A 7,643-nucleotide genomic window follows, 5' to 3' on the forward strand; every position below is an offset into this window, starting at 1 on the left:
AGGATGCTTTTGAATTCTCTCGAGCTTGTGATAAGTGCCAGCGGTATGCCAACTATTACAACAGTCCCGTGGCCCTCTCACCTCTTTTATGAGCCCCTGGGCCTTTGCCATGTGGGGGATTGATCTGATTGGAAAGCTGCCAAAGGCAAAGGGAAGCGTTAAATACGTGGGGGTTGCGGTGGATTATTTCACGAAGTGGGCGGAAGCTGAGCCCCTGGTCATCATTACAGCAAAGAAGCTCAAGGAATTTATGTACAGAGCCATTGTGTGTCGATATGGCATCCCATACAAGTTGGACTCTGATAATGGAAAATAATTTGATAGCATGAACATGAGGGAATGTTTTGAGAAGTCGTGGATTCAGAAAAGCTTCAGTGCAGTCATCCACCCACAAAGCAATGGCAGGCTGAGGCCATGAATAAGATAATCAAGCACAATTTAAAGGCGAAGCTAGAAGACAAGAATGGAACGTGGCCAGATGAGCTCTGTTAGATATATTTGATAATGTCATGGCTAATATGATTTATGTTTAGTTTTCAGATCTTACTTAAACAGGATAAATCGGTACTTACTGGAAGTCAGGACTTAAGGATATCAGTACTTATATTATCAGGAGATAATCATCAGAAGATGGATATCAGAACTTAAGTGTTGAAGAACGTTCAGATAAGGATAGTAGCTGATTGAAGGAAAGAAGATCGAGATAAATATAAGAAGAGATATGCATGAAGAAGGAGTTCTATGAAGAATAGAATACTTGGAAGAAAAGATATTTGATTGATATATTTCAGGAAGCAGAATTATATTCCATATCAATTAGCGATTATCTTGTAACTGTGTAGTATATAAACACAGACATAGGGTTTACACTAAAAGTGTTATCATATTCGAGAAGATTATTCATTGTAACCCTAGCAGCTCTCGTGATAATTATTCATCACTGAGAGGTAACAGTTCCATACTGTAACAGAGTTTATTGTTTCAATAAAGTTTGTTTTCTGTTACTTGAGATATTAAAAGTTTGATTTGATTGTACTTTACACTGTATTCACCCCCTCTACAGTGTGTGTGACCTAACAAGCTCCCACAAATCATGTAGCATCATAATACAACCCCGAGGACCACCACGGGGGAGACCTCTTTCTCTTTGATGTATGGATGTGAGGCCATGATGCCGGTTGAAGTTGGGGAATGATCATTTCGGAAGGACAATTATGACATGAAGGAAAATGAGTTTAACCATCAACTTAATCTGGACATGAATGAGGAAATTTGAGAAGATGCTCAAATCAGGATAGCAGCGTATCAACAACGAATAGTTCGATACTACAACATCAAGGTTCGGGTTCGCAGCTTTAAGCTGGGAGATTTGGTTTTACGCAGGGTCATGCCAAACACCAAAGTAGTAAGCCATGGAGTCTTTGAGGTAAACTGGGAAGGCCCCTACAAAATAAACTCAGTACTCTTGGAGGGAACTTACCGTCTTAACGATATGCAGGACAAGCTGATCCCAAGGGCCTGGAATGCGGAGCATTTATGCAAGTATTATCAGTAATATTATTCTTTTCAAGACTTAGAATTATTAGAATATTCCTAACTCTCGGGGGTAGTGCTATATAGGCGCCTCCCTAAAACCACAACCATGTACTTGATTCACTTTCCATTATCTATGAATGAATGACTAGTTGTTTTTTATTTTTGTTGCCTTAATTTTTAATATTTGTTGATAAACTGAGGTACTAGCAAGAAATCCCGTTGTAGGGACGCCCATGCGAAGATAAAATAGTTATTTTCTTAGCAACATGTGGAAATTATAATTCGAGGTAGGCCTCGCCCTACTTGGAAACAAGGCGGCAATAACCAGCTTTTTTAAGGATGGATTTTCTATGACTTAAATAATATTTCAAGATTAAACGAAGCAATGCGAGCTCGTGAGCTCGCCTAAAATTGTGTAAACTATGTCATGCGAGGTTAAAACTACAAAGGTTTAAGGCTAGCAGCGGTGCGAGCCTATCACATTTAATAAGGAAATTGTGAGTAAATTCGGCTCGCATCACACCGGTTCACGTTAGTAATAATACGAGGATATAACACTTGGAAAAATTATTCAATTGAAAATATATAAAAAAAACCACAAAAGTGCGATGTGAGCCGATAGGCTCGGCCGCTCTCAAGAAATGCACGCGGCCAGAACTACGATGGTTGTAGGCCAGTAATGGCGAGCTTATTTTACTTAGACTTACAATGATTATATATTTCCAAATCAACAAGTGATGTGAGCTCGTTCTACTTAGATTTACAATAAGCACATTTAACATGTTCTGAGTTGGTAAGCAACACGAGCTTATGAGCCAGCCTAGAATTGCATGACAGACAAACGACACGAGCTAGTGGTTGCGGCTCACTTTTAGACAACTTGACTCGCCATACACGGCCAGAATTATGATAATTCTAGGCCAGTGGTGGCACGAGCTCATCTCAATTGAGTCTACAATAAGCACAATTTTCTAATTGAGCTCATCGCAAGGAGAACTAGCTCGCATCGCAACTAATAACAAGGATATGCGAGCACAAAAGACTTGAAAATTTTAAAGCAAATTATATATATAGTTAAAAGTTGGGCCCAAATGCAAATAAAGTTAGGTACAAATGTGAGGCAAATGGGGTGCCCGCATCCCCATTAAAATGTTCGTCAAATGAAATATTCTAATGGTTGCTAGTTCAGCTGCGAGGCGGGCATCTTCAGCGGCCTTGATGGCTTCCCTCTCCACCTCGAGCTTCGGCTTCTCAGCATGCTTAGTCGTGCCCGCACTAAGGATGCCCCAATTAAAGTCTGGAACTTTACTAATGAAGATTTTCATCAAATTTCTTGCGCCCGAGTTCCTGGCATCAATTAGGGAATCTTCTCGGCTCGCCGTAAGAGCCTGCTAGCGACCCCTCGAGCTCGACCACCTTCTTCTGGAGCAGCTCCCTTTCCTTGTTCGCATCAGTTGCAGCTAGGTCATGAGCCTCCTTCAGCTCCCTCGGCTCTTTGGCATGGGGAGTTGGATATATCAAGCATTTTATATTTATGGTCCCTGCCCTTAATCATTGATCTTGTTTTGCAGGATTTTGATCTTGGAGTCAAGTTTCGCAGTAACCTGGCCAATGGCTCAAATTTCTTGAGTTCTAGATAGCTGGCGGAAATAGACATCGGCATCAGCCCTGTTAAGGGCATCATTATTGGACTCCAGAGAAGTTGAGGTCCAAATTTTTACATCCTGCTTGCCGACATTGACTTGTGTGAGTCGACCAAATATAGCCGCTACTGCGCTGACCGAAGAAGAAGGTGGAGGAAGAGCTTCATTAGGAGCAGAGAGCTGAGTTCTTTTGGGGTCAGGCTCGTTTACCCTCCCATCTTTAGAGCTTCTATGCCTTTTTTTTCTTAGGAGATGGAGAGTCGCATTTGAGATGCTCAGTCAAAGTTATTCGATGAGTGGGGGGGATTCCTGTGTGTTAGCCACTGTGGTCGCTGCCACCTGTTGGGCTGAGCCCGAGGAAGCGCGGGCTTTCTCGGCTTCTTCCATGAAGAAAATTAGAGAGACAACCACTTTTGAAAAAATAATAACAAGGAAAAATATCAAATATAGAAACAATACGAGTAGAGAGAAGATGTATGCAAAAAATGGGATGCAGGCAAATTAAATGTAAAATACGTGCAGAAATAAAAAAAACAAAGCGAGCCTACCGGCTCGCAAAGTTAAGCATGTGCGAACCCAACGTACTTGCCTTTTTTCGATTTGTTTTTGGATTTTTTTCTTCTGAGGAGTAAACCTTACTCCCTCTTTTAGAAATCCACGCTCAACTAGGTTGGAGATGGTTATAAGCTTGCGAATGTTCCTTTCCGCAACTATAGGAAGATCAAGAAGGTTGTCCGCGTTAAGTTTCTCATGTCCTTGAAGAAAAGTGTGAAGCGGGTGGCTGGTAATTAATAAAAAAATAATATATATTATTAAAATGGTCTATTATGGAAAAGCGGTTTGACCAGAAAGAACTTGTCTTATATGGATTATAGTAGAAATACGTTTGAACATGAGGTACTTCATGGATGTAGAAGTATGGGAGCTTCCACTTCCCCGAATTGCTTGGCCCGCTGTGAATCAAATTCTTTTTATTATAGCACAGCCAGACGGAGAGGTAAAAGTATCCAAAGTTATTAGGTGAATACTTCAGATTGAGGAAGTAGCCTAGCTGCCTCGGGTCTAGGGAGGAAAATTTCATTTGTGGTAAATTATGTATAATGCAATGGTATCCCTATATCCGTTAGGATTGATCTGAAGCGGTGCGAGCTAGTAGTATCACACACGTCCTTGTGAATGGGTGGAGGGGTAAAGAAATTCCCAGCCTAAGCAGGAAAGTGGAAAGAACCATGCGAGGAACCCTACCCCCAATTTTAGGATGATTGAACCTATAACATCTCATATGAGGTCGTTTCAAGATCACGTGGTCCTCAAGTTGAAACTGATCAACAATATCAACCAAATTTTATTAAGTGAGCGAGGACGCAAGGTCGCGACAGGCTAAGACCTTCACCTCGTCCTGAGCCAAGCTCGAGCTCTTTTCCCCATCTGGAATTATTTATTATCTGGAAATGATTTCACCCTCAAGCTCGGGTTGGGCAGGAAGAAGATATGGCTCGGGGGAGGCCTCGGGGATATAGTTGTAGTTGTAGATGTTGATTTAGCTTGTGACATCTGCCACCTCCTCACTTATAGGGGGATCATAGGACCAATGCAAGCCCTCCTCCTCGCCGTCCAGACCTAGTATGGGATATTCTGAGGGAACTGGTTTCTTCCCCTTATTAAGATCATAATAAGCGCTGCCTAGATCGTTGTCAGTAGACTCAGAATCAAGATGAACGGGGTCAAGGGAAGTGGCTGCAGCTAGCTTAAGATGAGCCTCTTTCTCCTGGGCCATCTCCCTAAGAATCTCATCGGCTCGCTCTTTATCGATGTGAGTGGGCTCGCGCCTGAGCATATTCTCCACTCCAAGCGAGCTGGGAATGTTGGAAAGATCAATAGGTCTCTTCCTATAGTCATAAATATTATTCTCCCTGGTATAGTCCTCGGGGTTGGGCTCGAGGTGGATGTTTAGCGAGCTGGAGGCGCTGGCTCACATCGAACTTTCGATTCGAGCTATATTCATGCCTCCCCCGGGGTAATAGCAGAATTAGGAGAGATTGGCTGGCTAAGATGGCCAGAGATGGAAGTCAGCTCACACTGAAAATCCTTGGAGCCTCATTTCTCAGGTGGGTGCTGATTGAGAGGGGAAGGAGTAGCTGAAGAGTGAGCCTGGCTCGAGGTGGAGCAGGATGAGCCATAAGAGCGGCTAAAGACGTATTAGACATTTGTAGGAGATGGTGAAAGTTAGTATATGCCCCTAATCATCTAACATTACAAAAGAAAAATTAAAGAAACTAGTGTCCTCGCATCGCACACGAGTACATGGGGTCGCACATATCAGTCTACGCGAGCCGGTGGGCCCGCATTATGATTTGTGAATGTGTGTGAAAGAAATGGGCTCGCATCAAAGAGAGGTGTGTGCTCGCATAATACATAAAATTTGATGAACAAATAATAATGAAAATGCATGATTTTGGATCAAAATGGTACCTGTGGATGATTCAAATAATGATCCTAAAGAATCTGTCACCGGAGAGTATCGCCGTCGGTAAACAGTTCTTGTGGTGATAAGAGTCTTTGTCGTGGTAAATCCTTGAGCAAAAAGGGCAGGCAATTCAATAATATTCTTGGAAAAGTTACAAATAGTAAGTGACACTCTCATATTTATAAGGGTTTGGAGAGAGAGAAGGATAGGGCTCGTGTCATCATTGTGACGCCCTCCAAACTCGGGGTCTAGATTTGGGGGTCACTGACTAATAAAATTAACACAGCGGAATAAAATAATAAATATGACCCCTTGCATGCAACTGGATTGATCACAGGTTATAGTATGAAACAGACACTAATACAAACCAAATGTTATTACAAGCCATAAGTCTATTTAATTTTACAAACTATTCAATTTTATTACAACCCTCTATACAATTCAAGTGTCCTAAACTGTCTATCTGGAAAACACACCACACTATTTACAAGCACTCGACTTCTGATCAAACCTGGAACTCAGACCTGCTCTGGCCTAGCTGAAAGAATCGAAATAATAAACAAGTATGAGCGAAAGAAATGCTCAGCAAACAGTATATAACTTATGATTTAAAACAAAAACAACAATATATCTGATGAGCAAAACCAAAAAACAATACCTGAACAGTATCAAAAATTGATATAAGTTTTATTAATAAACAACCCTTTTATAAATCTTTTTGTTTTGGATTAGAATCCTCGAGTGACGGTATGTTGTCGCCGGTGATCAGCGCCGAAGCATATCCAACTAAACAAACGGGGCACTCAAGGCACATATTGGCCTAACGAGGTATTATAATCAAGTATAATACATGGCTCACACTGGACCGCCGTCGCGGCCTCTTACGCTACCATCCAATCCATAAAAAAAACATTTTTTTTAATCAAAGGAGTCGGATCAAGCGACATCCTTAACAACATAATTCCCCATTTCACATGGTCCAAAATCATCTCAACAACTGATGACGAAATAACTAGAACAATTAGTTATTCGTTAATCTCAACTCAACGTTCCACTGTATGGAGGTAATTTGTAGTGAAATGTAAAAACGTTTAACTATTCGGAACTTAGAATAGGGAAGAATACTTGAATAATTGAGTTCAAAATGAATATCACTTGAATGTTAAATGAAGGTAAGGATACTAGCAATTATGCTACAAGAAGGTTCAAGAATACTTGCGTAATAGGATTCATAATAAATATCACTTGAACGATAAGTGAAGGTAGGGATACTTGTCTGTTATGTTTGATAACCTTTTACTATAATCCTGGCTTACAACTACTGGCTACTGACTCAGTCTAATTCTATGAACACAATCACAAATTTATCCAAATATTTCTTGAATACTCGATTCATTAAATTCATAAAAGCTGCTGGTACGTTGGTTAATCCAAATGCCATCACCAAAAACTCATAATGTCCATATCTGGTTCTGAATGTTGTCTTTGAAATGTCTTCTGGCTTGATCTTCAGTTGATGATATCCAAATCTTAAATCAATCTTAGAAAACTATACATCACCTTTCAGTTGATCAAACAAATCATCGATCCTTGGCAACAAATACTTGTTTTTAATAGTCAGCTTATTCAATTCCCGGTAGTCAATACACAGTCGCATACTTCCATCTTTCTTCTTGATAAACAATATTGGTACGCCCCACGGGGATACACTGGGTCTTATAACTCCTTTCTCCAAAAGATCTTGCAGCTGAGTTACCAACTCTTTCATCTCCACTGGTTCCATTCGATACGGAGCCTTAGAAACTGGTTTTGTTCTAGGTGCTAAATCAATCGCAAACTCAATCTCTCTGTCGGGAGGTAACCCTGGAAAATCATCTGGAAAGACATCTGGAAACTCATTGACAACTGGAATTGCTTCAAGCACGGGAACTTCTTTGCTGATATCTATCACATGGGCTAAATACGCCACACAATTCTGACACAATAACTTCTTTGCC

The sequence above is a fragment of the Apium graveolens genome, chromosome 4 (assembly GCF_009905375.1).
Source record: "Apium graveolens cultivar Ventura chromosome 4, ASM990537v1, whole genome shotgun sequence".
NCBI classification, from domain to species: Eukaryota; Viridiplantae; Streptophyta; class Magnoliopsida; order Apiales; family Apiaceae; genus Apium; species Apium graveolens.